Consider the following 19,620-nt stretch of genomic DNA (forward strand, 5'->3'; position numbering starts at 1 on the left):
AAGTCTCTTCTGTTGCACAGACAATTATTTCCACCCAGAAAATATATCGTGGACAAAATATCCACGTGTTTCATATTACGGAGGCTGGTACAATTTCAGAGTTTCTATAGGAAGAAGCACTCGATCCAGAGTTATTGTAAAAATCGCGACTACGACGTTTCCCAGCAATGAACCTACAACATATACACGTAAGAAGTATATTAAAAGTTAGAAATTTCTAGTAACTAAGACAGGAGAAAGTAACTTTGGTTACGTTACTATATACAATTTCATGTGTGAAATTTATCCGCGAAGCAAACAACCTGAACGAAAACGGTTCAAAACACCCGGTAACAAATTGCTTTCAGGAGTTTCAGCATTTCCTCACTCAGGAACCAGTGAATTAGCGTTGGCTTTCCAAGGATCAGCAACCTATATGTCTCCTTCTGTACGGTAGATGTAACCGTTTACATGTACTATGTATAAAGGTGTTTATTTGCAAATTAAAAGAAAGTTCCCATGCAGTACTAAAAGAGAAGAGACGTCATAATCGCAGTGAACGTTCACATTTAAATATTAATTAAAAATAGACTGTCACATTAACCACAAAACCAGATTAGCAGATAATGAAAATAACAGGCAGTTGCAGGTTGCCTTCTGGAATATGACGTCATGTAGGTTAGAAAAGTTTGCCAAATTTTGGACTGTGTATTTGAAACACGAGAATCTGCTGTTTTAAACTGGTATATGCCTTTTCCAGCAGCGTTATCCATTTTTATGCATCCACGATTTTTAATTGTGCACACAATCTTACAAACACATTAAACGCCCATGATGTATATACAGTGTCCGTGTTGTAGTGCACTCAGTTTCACCTGTCACTTCACAACATGTTTCGGCACCACAGTGCCATCATCAGGTGCTCCATTTACACTAATCTATTGCAGTGCATGCCATTATGTCAATGTAAAATTATTTAAAAAGTATTTTAAAGTATTCGTCAGGTATAATAATTTTTTTTTGTATACTAAAATCTTGTTAAGATATTCATGTTATCTATCCCAATTCAAAACCTGCGCATGGTTCCTCCACTACGGGAGTCGTTCCTCTTATATGCCGTGTGTATCGTGTCTCGTGATGTGTGTTCCCTTTTTGGTTGCGGGTGTTGTAACATAGATAATATTTATGTATTGCAGATAACACGCGAGCTGTGCTGAAAGCAAGAGGTAGCCGCTGCAGCACATGTAAGCATAGAGCAGGTATTTCTGTGATTTTTTATTTTAAATTTAAATTTAAATTTTAAATATTAAAGCTAAATTGAGAATTTAAAATTTTAAACCAATCGAGGAGTCAATATTAATAAAGATTTTAAACATAATTGACAAAACCGACAAGGGGAGTTCTGGAATATTGGGTGCCAATTGATGACAGGGCAATAAACAATTGGAAATCTGGAGTTTAAATGTTAATATTGAGTGCAGTGTAACAGCTACGTGAAGTTAAATACACTTGATGATGGCCGGCTGCGGCCGAAACATGTAGTGTAAAAGAAAGGGGACAAGAACTACGAGTAAATAAAGTGTCGCATTTACGACGGAGTTTGTATTATACGTACTATTCTGTCCGAAAAGTATCCGACCTTGGGCCGGGAAAACAAAGTTCTGTATCTGGGTGGGTACAATACCTAATCGCCTTCAAAGTAGGCCCCTTGTGACTCCGCACACTTAGCCCAGCGGTCCTTCCATCACTGGAAGCAATTCTGGAAGGCTTCTTTTGGAATGGCGTGCAGCTGCGCCGTCGCGTTCTGTATGATGCCCTAGCGGTTGTCAAAACGGCAGCCTTTTAAACATGGCCGTATGTCGGCGGACAGTGAGCAACGTCCCGGGAGACCGCCAACGAGCCGAAATGCTGATGTCATTGAAAAAGTGCGGACACTGATCATGGAGGAACGTCGTTTGGCCATCCGTGAAGTTGCTGATGAGGTTGGGATCAGCAGAGGTTCCGCAAACACAATTTAAACTGAGGATTTGGGCATGCGAAGAGTGGTGGCAAAATTTGTGCCCAAGCTGCTTTCGCCGGAGCAGCAACATCTCCGCCTTGAGGTCGCGCAGGACATGCTAGAGTACGCCCACAGGGATCCTGAGTTCCTGAAGACTGTGATCACCGGTGACGAGTCGTGGGTGTACGGATATGACTCGGAAACCAAGGTCCAGGCGTCACAAAGGAAGCATCCAACATCCCCGAGGCCCAAAAGAGCACAGCAGGTTCAGAGCAATGTGAAGGTGATACCGACTGTTTCTTTCGATTACCGGGGTGTTGTGCATCATGAGTACGCACCACTACACCAGATTGCCAATAAGGAGTACTACCAAGAAGTCCTCCGCCATCTTCGTGATGCAGTTCGGAGCAAGAGACCGAAGCTGTGGGGCGCACGCAACTGGCAGCTGCATCATGACAACGCCCCAGCTCATTCAGCGCACCTGATCCAGGGTTTCCTGGCCAAACACGGCATTCTGCAGGTTCACCAGGCTCCTTTACTCTCCTGACATGGCTCCTTGTGATTTATGGCTGTTCCCGGGATTGAAGACACCGTTAAAATGGTTGAACCACTCTTTAATTTGAGTGACCCCCATTGCATCATCGCCGAAAGCCTGCTGAATTCTGAAAATTGTTTCCGCTTGTGTATCCCCAAGTTTCTGGCAAAATTTAATGCAGTATCGCTGCTCCACGAGTTCTGTCATCTTGAGCGAAACGAGAATGCGACGAACACGTGTTATCATCTCTGGCTTCATATCTGATCAAGAACTTACCAGGGTACAAATTAAGGTTTATTCTTCGTCTAGTGAAGGAACTGGTAACTTAACCTGTGATTGGTGAAAATTGCTGCCGTGTTTCCCTTAAGCCCAGTTTCCAATAAAGCCACAGTCTTTCAAACTGAAATTTTGGTACTTAGGATTACTTTCACGAACACAATCCCCCTCCAAGCTTTGACGAAAGATTACAGTAATAATAATTATAATGAGACAGTCCATTTCCTTCTCAGATCACCTATTCAAGCCACCTACTGGTGCTGGTGACACTGATCTACGAAACTACAGCCGCCAGCGTGTATATCAACAACGCTGTTCCAGATGTCCATCATGTAGAAGACTGTATTATGACGATTATCAAGAAATACTTTCCGCCAGATGGAGCTATTGTCTTCTCTAAGTCAGTTAAAGATATAGTGGAAGAGATGCGAAATAATGTGTGGGTATATGTCCCCATCTATGAGGAAGACAGCGCAGAGAACCGCCTACTCTTGGCTCTTCACAAAGCCGTACAGTGGTCTGTTGAGCTCTCACCAGCAGAATTCAGCCACGACTTCAGAAAGCAGTTGGATCTGAGGCATAATCATCAGCATGGTGCCTATATTTTGTTCACGAGTTGCCGTAATGAAACCACTGTATTGGGCACTTCTATTTTGGCTTGGCAAATGGAGAAACTGTCACTTCTCTCCGAATGGAATCCAAGGGCTAGGTTCCTTGTTGTGTTATGCTGTAATCGTGAGGGAAATGATGTTCTGAAATTATCGTATGTGAAACAGATCTTTTTAGAACTTCGGCATGTAATGGTATACAACGCGCTAGTTTTGGTACCCAGTTCGTCCCAGCGCATTCAATGTTACTCATGGTTTCCTTACAATAAAACCTCGAAGAATTGTGAAGAAATTCGGGACATTTTCTTATTGGACACGTGGGTCTCATATGGGGACCGTGGAATGTTTCTTCACAGTAGGTTCTTATATCCTGAAAAGTTTCCAACAAATATTGGGGGTTGTCCCCTGAGGATTGCAACGCTTATTTATCCACCACATTCATTTCTGTTGGCAGATAAGTCACATCCTCTGAAGGTAAATGGAATGGAACCGCAGATAATTTCGTACATTGCACAAAAAATGAACGCCAGCGTCGAGTTTCGTCAACATGGATACAGTGATGTTAGATATAATCTGTCGGACAGTGATTCCGCTATTGCGATCGGGAACATGAAATATGACTCAGACAATAGCCTTCAATTTGATTTCACTACTCCTCATTATACAGACACAAACATTTTGTACGTACCAAGAGCCACGCAACGCTCAAGGTGGGTCGTTATATCTAGAGTGTTTGTGGTAAGTGTCTGGCTACTTCTGTTCTTAACAATAATTCTGTCTTCAATTATGATGCGATATCTAAGTGGTTGCCTGTCTCTGGGGTTTCCTCAGGATGGTAAACACCGCAGTATTCTCAAGTATCTGTGTATATCATGGTCTGTTTTGCTCGGTGTTCCAGTTCCTGTGATACCTCTGGGCAACCCATTTCGTGTGTTATTTTTCTTTTTCGTGGTCTTCTCACTGGCTATTAATAATGTCTTCCAATCTTCCATAACCAGTTTCTTGGTCGACCCTGGATTCGAGCATCAAATAGATACTTTCGCGGAACTTGCTGATTCAGATTTGAACATATTTCTAAACGAGCGCTTTGAAGGGTACATGTACTACACCAGTGTTGAAGGAAAAAGAATCATATCAGGCAGCGATATAAATTTGTTAATGCAAATGGCTATCGGAAACAAAACTTCAGCACTGTTCTCAAGTTCGGCAACAATGTCGTTCACCCTTCGACGTAATCAAAGTAAATATCACGCTCTGAGTGATTATTCCCTTCAGCTGCACAGCATAATGCTAGTTAAGAAGGGTTGGCCCTTTCTGGAGCCAGTTAACACTGTGATAAGTCGATTGGTGGAAGGGGGTATACCGAACAGTATCATGAGCAATATAACCAATCAAAATATATACCGATACCGGAAGGTAGGCGTGTGGAATCTGATTACTGAGTACAGCTCGCTTTCAGCAGAACGACTGCAGGCCGCATTTTTTCTCTTGGCTGCTGGGCTTGGTGTAAGTTTTGTCGCGTTCGCAGTAGAGCACGCGACTTTAGTCTTTAAACAAATTGTTCAAACATCGAGTCAAGTGCAGCGTGTTCGTCCTAGATTTCGACCACGACGCCGTAAACTTCTACATCTCTGAATCGGCGATCTTAGTAAACTCACGAGATTTACATTCGGTAGATCCTTGAGAAAAATTTAGCCAAGAAGAGGTATAGCTCAATTTTAGTCTAACACTTTATTTGATAACTGGACATAATAATTCACTTTTCAGTTGTGTTTTTGTGTCCACTCTGGTTACTTGTGAACATGAGATTAAATGCTGGCAGAAACGCGAAGACATGTGAACGCCCTGGTGAACAGTAACTGGGTAAGCAGCACCGCCTGTGGTCACTGATTGAACTACCGGGATTTATGACAACACCAGGCACAAATGACACCGAAGTTCACATGAATTTCCTTCCAGGTCTATTCGCAAGAAATAATGGCTTACTCTTTTGATCAAAAAAGAGAGAAAGAAAAAAAACATTTTATTAGTCACACTGGACGGAGCTGAGAACCCTTTAAAATACTGCTAGTGTGACGGACCAGGATGAACCGAATCAAATTTAATATTTAAGTTCTGAATGTTAGATTTTAATTAGATTTGTTGAAGAAAAATGATCTAGCAAACACATGGTATCATGATACTTCGGTCTTAAAAAAACAGCATTATATACAATGTGTTCAATGGCGAAAAATTATGCAGCAACGACACCACCGTCCCCCTCCACCTACTCAATCTGCTTCCAGTTCACACACAGACATGAGTGTTTCCGAATCAACCGACACTTCTGCGCAGTCTGGTCACAGTGGTTTCATGAATCAGATAAGGAAGAAAAAGTACGACCTTGGGGATTATTTCATGGAAATGTCAAACTGGAACAAAAGCTATGGTTCCTTCTATGACTCCACAAACAAAACAAGTGTTGGGTTTACTATAGAGTAAACGGAGATGTGTAACAACAATTGACGAAAAGCTTCACGAATTTGATGGAGGCGAGTGGGGAGTCTACTCTCCGGCCACTTTACACGCAAGAGAAGACGGTCCGCTACTCTTTTACATATCAGGAGGCTGATTGGCTCATGGAGTCAGTGTTAATACAATGCAGATGGAGAAGAGAAGTGCCATAGGAATTTTATATCACGTTACTCCAAATTTTAGCAATAAATCTTCTGTGCAAGTAGTTTTATTTCCATTAAAGAGCTAATAGATTTTGTCTGAAAGCTACCTGGCCGCTTTTAATGATTCCACATGTGCCAGGTAGGAATTGTGAACAAGCTTACCCTTGCAACTGGATTCCATTGCGATATGATTGTATACTGAAGATCGCATTTCTTATACTGTAATTTCAATACAAATTTCCTTATACGTAAGAAAAATATGTGAAAGTTTTTTATTTATATAAATTAAAAACAAATTTACACTGTATTTACAAATGTAATTAAATATTCTAGACAATAATGCCAAAATTAAGCATGCGCATGCGCGTGTGTTACCTAGACTGTCATGAAGCTGGACTGTGCTGCTGCCTAGTGATACATTCAGAAAAACCTATTGCGTCCACTACAGCTGTTTTATTTCCACTTGTGACCTATTTACTGACTCTCCCTCATATTAACTCATAGTCTTCAAAAACCGATGGTCCCCAGCTATTCATGGACCTTCCAATCATGTAATTCTCACCAGAGTATGATGTACAAGCTACTTCCAAGCAAAAGTAGTCGTCGCCTTTACCGATGGGCGTTAGCTAGACTCGTTTTGGAGGATACAAATTTTGGATATTCTTTGTAGCACTGTTCTATTATTTGTGCAAAATTTATTTACTTGCAATTTCTTCAAGGAGAGATTTACCTTGTACGACTATTACATTCATTAAATGAAGACTGGTGTGCTAGAGGACTTAATTACAAAGCACGAGAAATGCGAGAACCGAGTCTATGGGCAACAGCACGTTCCCAGCTATGAGAAATACTATTAGCCAGAAGTACCATGTTACAGTAAATGCACTATAATTAAATNCTACTTTCGTTTTAAAAATCCTTCAACGGGACAAATAAAGCTTCCTGAACTTAAGATTTCGACATAACTATTTGGTATTTGAGCGTCAGCAGTCAGCTGTGGAAGTTACTTAACGACAATGTTGATTATACTTGTTAGCTATTACTTTCTATTTATGACAGAATTATATATTTTGAATTTACGGGGAGAAGAACTTGCGTGCGTTATTTCGGACCCTTGTCTGAGCATTTGTTGGAAAGGACGTTTGGACAGCGGAACAACGCCTATCAAGGTAACCATGAGCTCTTTCGAGACTTCATAACAACAAAATTAAGGGAAAATACCGTCTTCTTGGATGTGGCGCCATGTAGGTCTTGTGTGAACCGACGTTTCGGATCACACAAGCTCTTCACGGCGCCACATCCCAGAAGACATTCTTCGTAGTGACCGCCGTGAAAACCTAAGCTCTTGCACAACTAAATTAAGGATTGTTACGGCTCGGACAACTCATTAGCTAGTAGCGATATCATGATAAAGACGACAACGATAGTGACAATGGGATACAATCTGAAAGCACATGTCATGCAGGTCGAGATGTCATTATGACTGTGGCATTCAGCAACCCAAATGTGTCCATTATCATTAAGAATATGACAGCAACTCACGTAGCCTTTGTATCAGAGAGCGGTGTGCGTACACTCTATTTCCCAATGTACATTTGTCCACTTACCACAGCATAAATTACTATCCATATTTCCTCTCTTCATTTCTATTAGGAAACGTGCTTTCGAGTCCTGAATTGACACGTTTTGATCATCTCTTACAAAAATGTAATTTGTTGTATCTTATGTGTGATGGTAACGTCAATTACCACCACCACCGCCGCCTCCGCCGCCACCGCCACCGCCACTACTACTACTACTACTACTACTACATTACTATTGTTACATGTATTGTCCTTTCTCGCCAAAAATGGTATAACTATTGGAAATGTACTTATTTTATTTTTCTCGCCTGTTAAAGCTAACTTCAAATTTTCTTGGAATTGATATTGATTTAATGCTATTATATAGACTGTCATATTTTGTATTTTGCTCTTTAATTATTTTTGTGTATTTCTGTGTACTTGTACTAACTTTGTAATTGGCCTCTGTGCTGTTAAGTGTGCACGTAAATAAACACGAATTGAATTGAATTAGTATTGTTGTCCCACTAATAAACAGTCATTCTTCTTGGTGCGCCTGTGCTGCCAACATGGTGGGTAAAGATCTCGACATATTTGCAATCGGAGCGGCTTAACTCAATTATATTTTATAATCTTCTACCCAAAATTGTTAGTAATATTTAAGGCTCTTGTTCATAATCTTAATGTTCTTGTGATATGTAGTTCTTGGTTATTACGTTCTTTGTATACTTCTCTTTGTCTTTGCTTTTGTTTGTTCACTTCCTCTGTATTCAGGTGTTTTATTTTCTCAAACGCTTGCCTGTAATTGTCTCTTAGCTTTTGTTAAGCATTTCGGCAGATGAAATTATTTATCATCATTATTTTTATATTAGGAATTGTTTCTGTGTGCGGTTTGTGAAAACTCGTTCTACAGCAAGCGAAAATTCATTCGGTGTGGAGGGTGCTGTTAGCACTTCAGTAGTAATTGCTTACAGACTGGTGTGTCGGTGACCAATGTGAGCGCATCCATGGTGTGACAGCTACAAAGAAACTTGTGGGATACCGCAAACGAGCATTTCACTGCTAAGAGTAATCAGAATGAAGCATTATCCACGGAGATTGAGTGTACCAATCCGCGAGTTCGGGTAAAGATTCCCTCAGCGTGCAGCTGGAAGCGGTACGGGTGAATGGTATCTGTACAATGCAGATGGTAAAATCATTAGTTAGAATGGTGTCTAAGCTTGCCAGTGAGCTGCAACAGCTAATAATTGACAATAAAACCTTGAAGATGCAGTTGCGCGACCTACAACAGACGTCCTCTCACGTGCCATCAAGACGACGTGAGGTTGCTTCATCTGCTGCAGAAAAAACGCCGCGACAAAATCATGTACGGACGTTGCGTGTGCAGTGGGCAACATCACTGGCGTCACAGTGGTTACAGCTCCGGATAGGCATTTTCCACCTTAGTCGTCCACTGTGGGAAAGACTATAACAAATCAAAACCTAATTCATGAGGAAATTAATAGGAGATTGAACTCGGGTAGTGCTTGTTACCAATCAGTCCACAATATTTTGTCTTCTCATCTGTTGTCTAAAAATATCAAAATTAGAATATACAACACTATAAGTTTGCCTGTGGTTCTCTATAGGTGTGAAACTTGATCTCTGACATCAAGGGAGGAACACAGACTGAGGGTGTTTGTGATCAGGGTGCTGAAGAGAGATGAGTGACGGGAGGTTAGAGAAAACTGCGTATTGAGGAGCTTCATAATTTGTACTCCTTACCAAGTATATTATTCTTAGTGGCGTCAGACTGAGTCCATTCGGTGCTACGGACACTACTGGCCTATTGTACCAGCCCCAGATGATGGTGATTGTGAAGCAATTGTAGGAATGAGAATTGGCAAGGGGAACCCAAGTACTTGGAGAAAACCTGCCCCAGAGCCACTTTGTCCACCACAAATCCCACATGACCAAACCAGCACTCGAACCCGGGCCGCCGAGGTGGGAAGCCAGCGACTAACCGCCGGACATCTGGTGCGGTCCTCACCTATTATAATTAGAATGATCAAGTCAAGGAGGATGAAATTAGGGCAGGGCATGTAACATGAATGGGGAGAAGAGGAATGCGTATATGATATTGGTGGGAAAGCCAGAAAAAAAGAGACCACTAGGAAGACCGAGACGTAGATGGGTGAATAATATAAATATGGATCTTAGATGGGATGGAATGGTATAAACTGGATCGATCGTGCTCAGTCTAGGGATCAGTGGATGTTACTTTTGAACAAGGTAAAGAACCTTCTGGTACCATAAAATGCTGGGAAGTTCTTGAGTAGATGTACAATTGGCGGCTTCTTAAGAAGGGCTCAGCTCCATTAGTGACTGAGTCGTCCATTGTGACGGGCAAAACTCTTCTGATGGTGATTTTGCAACGGTGGTTAGAAAGAAGAGGGCAAACCTGTATCCTGTAATCCCTTCTGCTGTTGCCAACACTACAAAGAAACCTAGGATTCCCACGATCGGTGTGAGAAGGTCTTCCTCTCTCTCGGTTGTGCAGAAGAATTTCCCCTGACGTAGCGAGTTATGATGTTGAGAAATCTCTAAAGGATCAATTGCAGCTTGCTTTCTTACTTGCACCAGATTAAGAATTGAATATAATTCGTACGCCTCACTTCATGTCACTGTTGCAGAACATGATCTCCATCTTACTAATACCGGAGTCCGAAGTAACGGCTGTTTAATCGGAATAAATTACGGACGATTAAATCCTGACCAGATTTATTCTCTTGAAATTCCAACTGTGTCTCAGCCTCCTTCCTCTTACTCCTCAATTCCCTGGACCCTACTGGCATTTCTGTAGATACTGACGGAAGCCAGGGTGATGGTGCTCCTCCAGTTAGTAAATGGTTAACACGCGTGACATCAACACAGGTGGTTCCGCCAGGTCTCACGCCCGGCCTGGAAACTGTTTTGACAGTTTTTATCAAAACAGAGGTCTTGGAACTAAACAACATGAACAACCACAACATATTTCTTTCTTCGGTGCTCGCCTGTATTTGGCTTTTAGCTGCTATAAAAAGTAAAGTTGTCCCTGTGCTTAACTAAGCCCAAGGGCCGCGCCATAGCTCAAGCGGTTAGTCGCTGGCTTCCCATCGCGGCGGCCCGGGGTCGATCTCTGGTCTGGTCAAGTGGTGTTTGTGGTGATCAAAGTGGGGCTGGGGCAGGTTTTCTCCGAGTACTTCGGTTTCCACCAATTGCTCCACAATCACCCTCACCTATCATCTGGGGCTGGTACAATAGGCCAAAAGTGGCCGAAGTTAGTCCCACCCCACTAGCAATAAAAAAACTAAGCACTAGGCCATGATGGCGTATGGGGGAGTGGATGTATAAATCCACATATTCTTGACTTCAGCGCTAGTTGGAGGTGAGTGGTCAATTTCAGGCCTAGACTGCTTTACCCCCGGGAAGAGCCCCCGGTACCCATTGTATAGGAGGTTGGGTGGACCCCTAGAGCTGATCTGAACGATATGGAGAAGTGAAAATTCTTGACTGTACCGGTACTTGAACTCCGAACTCTCGATCGTTCAGCCCGTAGTCAGTCGCTATACCGACTACGCTATCCCGGCTCATATCATGAACTTTATTAAGTAAATTATTATTATTATCATCATCATCATCTCTTGTCACAGGTTTATTTCCTGGTATTCCTTTTCTTGAACCAGTGACGCACCTCACCACTCAGGCTTCAAGCTTCGCACTGTAGCACTTTCCGTAGTATGTGTGATGTTCCCAGGATAGCTGTTTTTTGCAGTGAATCTATGGAGTGCTTACCAGGAATTAGTTCCAAATATTTTCTCAACCCTCTCGTGACTGTACCCGTGGCTCCAATAATTACTGGTATCACAAAATATTTCATGTTCCACATTCGCTGAATTTCGATGCTTAAATTTTTATATTTTAATTTCTTCTCTGCTTCTTTTTGTACTACATTCCTATCCGATGGTACTGATACATCTTTATTATTATTATTATTGTTGTTATTATTATTATTATATTTGCAGACCACCATAAAATGTGGCATGTTTTCCAATGTTATTATTTCTAACTCGAATTATTGTATTAGGAATAAGCTGTTCAAAGTGTTCCGTAAGTAGGAGCAGCACGAAGATCACGTGCGTGGCGAGCGAATGAAGTTTGAGAACAACTTCTCAAACACATTAAACAATAATTACATATCCCCTATTGCTCTGTAACGAAGAGGTAATTCTTTGTCGAGCAATATGTAATAATGTGTAATTATGAAGAGTCTGTTTTCCTTGCTTATAACGTCGTGTATTTCCGAGAAAAATCGAAGTCTCGCCTGCTTTTGCTGGCTTCTTGTTGACTTTCTTTTCAGTCCTTAAGATGGAGGCGGTGTGTTCTTCCAGAACGTCGGGTTTCCTCTGAACTACAGGGCGTAGGAACCCGGATGACTCTAATCTTCTTAGTGACCTTGGTGAGAACCTCCAATCCAGATCGAATTATTATTACACTTACCTCTAAATGAGGAGCACGCGGTAGTGTATTTGCTTGAGGCACTGTTCTACAAGCCGGAAGGTCGCGGTTTCGGTATCCGATGAAGTCATTAGATTTTTCAATTGACCTAATCCTTCCAGCCGCACTGCGGCCCTGGGTTCTGCTCAACTTCTAACAGAAATGAATACCAGGAATCTTCCTGGAGGTAAACGAAGGCCTGCGCGTAAGGCTGATAACCTCATCGCCATCTGTGAGTCGACTGTCTAGAAAATGTGAGAACCTCGACGTCTCACAACCCTATGGGCCTTCACGGCCTGTTATACGAGTAGCTTTTTTACTTTTAAATGGAACACACAGAAAATAACACAAAGTTCGAGTAGTTATGAATAGCCTATTCCAATTTAATGCGTTTGAAATTTGAAGGTGTAACCGTTCATTTAAGTTATATTTAAGATGTAGCACGTAGTCCCATTGTTGTATTAAGAAGTGGACAAGATGGGACCTTCTATCGACACATTAAGAAACGACAAGGGTTCTTCATTTATGAAAGGACAGGATGTAACATTCGCTACCCTTCCTGAATAAAGCTGTAAAACCAGGACCGTATCTTTTGAGAAAAGGAAGGGTGGACGGTCATTGTCACTAACATTCAAGCGGTAGTGGGTTCAAACACCCACGCTACCGAGGGGAATTTTCCACCAAGCCGCCAAAGAGGAAATTAAATAATTAAAAACTAAATGCTGATTGGTAGATACAACTTCTTGGAAAACTACCTAAACCTGAACTGGGCCAGTAAGGTAAGTTTCATGGAGGAACTTCCTTGTGGAAGTTTGGGCTCAGAGAGTTTATAACTTGGGAGAGATCTTATTCCACCAACAGTCGTCTCCGAGAATCAAAGTGATACAGACGCGAAACAGTGTCCGACGTCCACGATTTGCCAAACATTATTAGAATTATAAGTTCAATACAGATATAAGTAAACGCAGTGGTGTAGCCAGTGTTCGTGAAATTAGTGAACACCATCTTCTTCCCGTCCTACCGGAGTGAGGTCCGATACGCCCTGAGACGGAGTTCATCTCTCCCTGAGAAAGCCGGACGGAGTCAAGACTCACCTGCCCGGTTATCCTTCAGCTGTAAGCTACTGACGTACGCTTACTGGCGCCCAAATTTCACTCCCTGCCTCCCAAGTTAACCTACCCGTTCCACAGAGAGCTTGCGGAAGGTGGCCGGAATGCTAACAAGGAGAAGGCTGGAGGTAGCCGCGGTGATGGAGGAGCAGCGGTGATGGAGGAACAGCAGTGAGGGGTGAGGATCGTCGCAACACAGGTGGCCCTAGTTACCTCAAGTAGCCTCAAAACACTTGGCAAAACAGCTAGCGGTCATCAGTGGAGGGACGGTTATAAAGGTTAGGTCGTTTTGTGCAGAAACAAAGCCTTTATACGATTTGCCCTGAAGGAATTGTGTTCTGAAGGTCACAAGATTGATTCTTGCGGGAGAAATAACTCAGAGATGTCAAGCATAAGTTACCACCAAGAACAAAAAAAGGTTCTGAAATTGTAGTAAAGATTTTTTCTTGGGCACGCCGACCCCCCCCCCACCCAACACACACACATACGCATATAATTGCTTGCTGTCTTCCTTATGATATTTTATTGCTTGGATTGCACTTCGACCCTGAAGATGGAAGAGATATGCTCCCACTTACTTCGGTTGGCTTTCACAGGACTACTCGCCTTTATACTGCAAGAGATAGAACACCCCATATCCATCGCTATGAGAACGTCAAACTTTTGGTGTGGCAGAAGTGTTATCAGGCAAACAATTATCTTCACAACTGGTGTACGAGACTGCTGTGCTCTAGAAGGAGTAACAGAAAGATGGATAAATTTGCATAACGAGGAACTTCGTAATTCACACCTCTCGACAAATATTAGGATGATGAGATGAACGGGGAATGTAGACTGCATGGAAAATAAGAGAAGAGAACACAAATTCTGGTCTGAAAGCCTGAAAGGATGAGACCACGAAGAGGACAAAGGAATATATGGGAGATTAATATTAAAATGATCCGTCTAGTAACAGCATGGAAGGTTGCTGAACTGATTCATCTAACTCAGGGTAAGGAACAATGGGGGGCTCTTGTGAAAACGTAATAATATTCAGATTCCTAAAATGCTGGGATATTTCAGTAACTGAGCTACTCTTAGCTTCTCAAGAAGGGCTGCTTTGTTTTAGTTGCCTTAAGAATATAAGGTAAATATTAAGTTATCCATGTGCTTGCTTAATTAAACACCACGCCACTAAGATGTGTGGGAGAGTGGAGTTAGAGCCCCACCATTTTTGACCTTGGCACTAGATGAAGGTTAGTGGTAAATTCCCCTCGGTACCCACTGGATAAGGGGCTGAGTGGGCCCCATAACAAGTCTGAACGCTATGGAATAGGAAAATGTTACTTGCTCTTACCTGGAATCAAACACTGGCCATGCAGCCCGTCTCTATCCCGGCTCCAGAAAACAATATAAGCTGTAAATATTTTTGATGTAAATAATCCAAACTATAGAGCTAATGTTAAGCATAGCGATTTTTGATCAGAGGAAAATGACGCATTTCAAAGTTCTGCTCCACTGCACATTTTCCACGCTTTCCAATTTATATTCTATCTGAATTTATATATATACTATACTACATACTGTAGTATAGGTCAGTCTGTATAGTGACGGACTAAGGGCTGGAAGGCCAAGGGTTCAGGGAGAAGCAAGGTTCTTCTCTTTTCCACAGTGTCAAGACAGGCTCTGGGAGCCCAACTTGTCTCATGTTCAATGGACACATGGGGCGATTTCCCTGGAGGAAAAGCGTCCAGGGCGTGAAGCTGATCACTAACCTCAATTTAGTGCCGAGGTCGACAATTTTGGAACTATACCTTCACCTCCCCCTACGTTTTCATTGCATAGAGTTTAATTAATTAAGCACAGAAAGAACTTTGCCTCTTTTTTTTTCTTTTGTATTACGTATTGTGTGACGTAAGTTGGATGTAGAACAAGTTTTCTTATTACAGCACAATAATTAACAGGCGAAACCAGCAAGTCAAGATTTTTTTGCTGGTTTAAGACTACTTGAGTGTTGAAAGAAGAAGAGGAAGAGGAGGAGATAGACTAACAACGAAGAGTGAGAAGATATGAATGGAGAGGGAAAAATTGAGGTTATATTGCATACCAGCTGGCGTCGACTGGCCGCTGCCTGCTTGCGTCTCCACAAGCCACATTCTGCTGTAACCTCGCACAAGTTGCCAAGCAGAGCGCTGCTGTCAGGAAGTAGATAAACCTCAATGGTGGAAACCCTTATGACTGGAGTGTGACTTTTAGGGTTCCATGGGATTTGAGCCTTGTAAGTGTAAACCCTATTATAAATACCCGATCAGCGAAATGTTTACGGGATGAATGACAAGGGGTTGATTTCCGGAATGGCAAACTCTTTCTGTCTTCGCCGCCGCTTCCAGACAGTCTAGAGTCTAGACTCTGGACCACTGCTTCTCAAATTCTATGAGGTCGCGGCCCGGTAAATTCTTTTTTATAAGATGAGGGTCCATTACCAGGCCGCGGCTCGTCGGTTGAGAAACACTAGTTTAGGCTCTTGAAGATCATTCCGCAGGGGTAAAGCGGACTTATCATGAAGGCGATTACTCACATCTAATGTCGAGTTGAAGAATGCATGGAGTTTCACCTAAATTCGTCAGTACTTTTTGTATTGTGACAATTAAGCACAAAGACAACTTGTCACTATGCAATTTCTTGCGTGCAAGTTGTTGAAGCCTTATATTCGGCCGCGCATCAGAGTAACCTGACAGATCTTTCGTGATTTTCCTCAATTCCTCCAAGCAAATTCCGGGATATTACTTCAATTATGCTACAGGCACTCCCTTCGAAATCCTTTTAAATTCATCATTCACCTATCGTCACTATATAATGCAAATACATGTCTCTCTGCTTAATTAATTAAGAACTATGCAATTAGAGGCATGGGAGAGTAGAGTTATAGCTCCACTATTATCGATTTTGGCACTAATTGAGATGAATGGCCAGATTCACGCCTCGGGCGCTTTATCCGCGGGGAAAAAGCGCCGTGTGCCAGTTCTTGCCGTGATTCGAACCCCGGCCTTGCCCGTCGCTATACCTACAGAGCTATCCCGACTCGGACAACTTCACAGAATAAACCAAAACAGAAGTAACATTTGTGAGTTGCAAATTCCGTCAGTTGGTACTGAAAACGGAGCCACTGTGCAGATATACACTTGCTACAAGCATGTCAGATTAAGATACACGTGTTCCATAGGGAATTTACGAATAGTTTAAAGCTTGCTTAAGCTGACGAATTATCTAAAACATTCCTTAGCTACCATAAAAGCCTTGAGGTCTATTACATGGCAACTTTCGATCCATGCAGGTACGCATGCACATAAACGTTCCGAGATATAATTACGTGTGTAATTGTATGTATACAAAACACAACTTGTCAAGCAAATATGACACTACAGAGATAAAGGAGGAATTGGAAATAAAAATACGGGTACATATAAGAATTAAGGAAGGGCGAGAGAAGGGGGACAGGCGTCATTGTGGAGTCTCCGGCGAGTCTGGAGGTCAGTGTGTAGCATTCTCTCTGTCTTATTCAATTCCCATACATCTTCTAGACTTCCTCCTATCTCTTTCAGTTTACGAATAATCATTTTTATGCCCCATAGATGTTCATTTGAGGTCAAACTGTGTCTAAATATCTATTTTTAGACTAGCGTGTCAGTATAGAAAAATCCGAAATGATATTTCGTGAACATCGGTGTTCCTGGTGGTTAATTAGATTTAACGTCTCTACGTTCTTGAACTGGCACAAATGTCGCTCTGTGACCTTGAAAAGACAATTCTTGTGATTGAGGCCGTGACTGAGTGGCTACGGCATTTGGCTCCTTCCAAGGTTGGCCGAATTCGATTCTCGGGGCGCATGTGAGATTCATGATGGTAAGAGAGGTTCCGAGACAGAGGCTTCACTGAATATTTCGATTTTTCCTCATAAACAAAGAGCAAAATGTAATGTCCTCTGCATCACCTCAGCATTTCTTCATAATTACTCATCTCTTTTATATTTTTTCAGCACCATCTCACATTACAGGCAATGAAATGCACACACTCCAGTACCGGAGTTCCGGCTAATTATGTCATTGGAATTGCGCACGACTGGTTTCTGTGCTTTCAGTGTGCCAAGTGCTTGAGGTAAAAATTCCTGTGATCTCTCGTCCTGCTCTGTTCTGTTTTCTTTATATTGCTTTGAAATCCTGAAAATTTATAACCGTACTTATTTACTAACTTACTCATGGAGCTGAACCCTTCTAGAGAAGCCGCCAATTCTGCAGCTACTCAAGAATTTCTCAGCATTTTATGGAACCTGAAGGTTCATTACCGTGTTCACAAGAACCTCAGCTGGTCCTTATCCTCAGCCAGACCAACCCAATCCATACCATCCCATCCTATCTCTCTAAGATCCATTTTAATATTGTCCACCCACCTACGCCTTGGTCTTCCCAGTGGTCTCTTTCCTTCTGGCTCTCCCACCAATATCCTATATGCATTTCTCTTCTCCCCCATTCTTGCCACATGCCCTGCCCACCTCATCCTCCATGACTTGATCATTCTAATGTTTATAACCGTACATTAAACTGAATTCTAGAAGAAATTCAATTAGTAAGAATAAACATTAAACAACACTGTTTCGTTACAAGTTACTATTGAAATATATGATTACGCGATGAATGTTTTCACGTTTCGACCACTTCTCCTGTTTGAGTAATAAACTGATTTTAATCCCTTTGTATAACAAAAAAAAATATTTTCTATTTTTTTCCAACTAAAACAAATTTTTGTGCTCCAGTTTACCCGCTATCAGTTAACTTGTTTCCTTTTTAAGACAGAGAGCATGATGGACAGACGGATTAAAACTGTGAATTACATATATATGTACATAGTATATTTGTGCGATATTACAACATTTAAAATGCCATTCAAAAGATATATCCCTTCAAACACATTTTATTATGCATTCTGTATAGTTTATAATTCCGTTTTTCGTCATGGCAGCTATATCGCCATTTTCAAAATTCCAAGAAAGTTTCATGGCGCTCTAAAATTAAAATGTTTCTAAGTTTTAAATAACTCTAACACTAAACTCCGCTGTAGTTTTCACGGTACTCCAGGGTTGAAGTCGTCAATAAATCTATCACTCCATGATTCAAATGTGAATAAAAAGCCTAAGGTTACTCAAGCATTTAATTGGCCAATGAAACTCAAGTTACTCCAGAACTGAACAATTTATAATAAAATTTAACTTACCCCACTACTGAACTCGCCAATAAATCTGTCATTCCAGAATTCAAGAGTTTCTGGCTATGTAAGATTTGAGGCTTTCACGGCGGTGACTATGAAGAAAGCAGTCTTCTGGGATTTGGCACCGTGTATAAGTGGTGTTAACCGACGTNTCTGGCTAGTTTCATATCACTCCAGTACTGAAATCACCAATAAGTTTCACGCTTGTCTACCATTAAACTCGCTCCAAAAAGGTTCACGTTTTCATAAACCGGATCATGCCCATGAAATATCGATTTACTCTATCACTGAAATGTTTCATATGCGGTGTTGGTACATTGAGATGTTTCTTGCAAGTTGTGTAGCCTTCAAACTGTTCCGGTCTTGCATTATGAATTTCTTGTGTGTGCGCGTGTGTGCGTGCTAGCGCATTTCATTGAAATCATATCCGATATTTATCAGACTTGTGACATGTGCAGATTAAAAATGCTCTACAGGTTTGTAAGATCGTGTGTTTTCTCTTTCAAATAATGAATGAATCTTTGCCAGTCAATGGAAAGCCTCCTCTACTGGGCAGCAAAAGGAAGCTTTAAAGGAAGTGTACAGCCTGTATCTTGGGGTGGGGGGAAGTTCGCTTTTCTCGTCATGTGCAGGGTACTCGCGTGGGAATTATATTCTTAAACCTTTCTGTTTGAAATTTATTTGCCACATCATAGCGTCCAGACACAAGTCAACTACGGGTTGGACGGTCAAGAGGTCGAAGTTCGAGTCCCGGTGGAGGAAGTAATTGTCACTTTTCCATATCGTCCAGACAGGCTCTGGTGTCCACCCAACCTCCTATCCAATGGTCGGGGGCTCTCTCCCCGGGGGTGAAGCAGCAGGGGCGTGAAGCTGACCACTTACCTCCAACTAGTGCCGAGGTCAAGAAAATGTGGATCTATAACTCCACTCCCTCATATGTAATAATGGCATAGTGCATAATTAGTTAAGCACATGGACAAATTTACCTTTTTACGTCCTTCTTTTTATTCTGACATACATAATTAGCACTTCAGAATAAGAAGGGGCTAAACGGTCACCTGAAGAGTGTCAAGTCACATGGACGCTTGCATTGACTGAGCAGTATACTGTTTACAGTATTATATTCTTTGCGTTGATGA

Source organism: Cryptotermes secundus, unplaced genomic scaffold (genome assembly GCF_002891405.2).
Source record: "Cryptotermes secundus unplaced genomic scaffold, Csec_1.0 scaffold579, whole genome shotgun sequence".
In the NCBI taxonomy this organism is placed as follows: Eukaryota; Metazoa; Arthropoda; class Insecta; order Blattodea; family Kalotermitidae; genus Cryptotermes; species Cryptotermes secundus.